The sequence below is a fragment of the Gavialis gangeticus genome, unplaced genomic scaffold (genome assembly GCF_001723915.1).
Source record: "Gavialis gangeticus isolate Ggan-Ray unplaced genomic scaffold, GavGan_comp1, whole genome shotgun sequence".
Lineage (NCBI taxonomy): Eukaryota > Metazoa > Chordata > Crocodylia > Gavialidae > Gavialis > Gavialis gangeticus.
This window is the reverse complement of record NW_017729025.1, coordinates 141,384,741-141,385,021: the sequence shown is the minus strand read 5'-3', so window position 1 is coordinate 141,385,021 and position 281 is coordinate 141,384,741. Positions and strand designations below refer to the sequence as shown.

General features: G+C 69.0%; 1 protein-coding gene across 1 annotated transcript in view; it reads left to right on the top strand.

Moving 5' to 3' along the window:
* Positions 1 to 281, top strand: part of RPS13 (ribosomal protein S13) — a 6,953-nt gene that overhangs the window by 2,782 nt on the left and 3,890 nt on the right. The gene's annotated exons all lie outside the window — the stretch shown is intronic.

The window sequence follows — 281 nt, the reverse complement described above, 5'->3', positions numbered from 1 at the left end:
CGCCGCTGAGGTCATGCTTAAAGGCGGTGCGGGTCCCTTCTGCGGGTCGCCCCAGGGCATGGCGGGAGTTGTAGTCGCCTCTGGGAATTGTAGTCTCGTTCGGGGGCGAGCGGCAGGAGGTGGCTGAAGGAAGGGGCGTGGCGTGGCGCTGTGACGCCCTTTCCGGCGGAAGTAAGGCTAGGGGGAGACGCCGCGAACCTTTTCCGCTCGCTCTTTCGCTGCCCGGCGCCATCATGGGTCGCATGCACGCTCCGGGGTGAGGCTGCGGCCGGCGGCCGGGG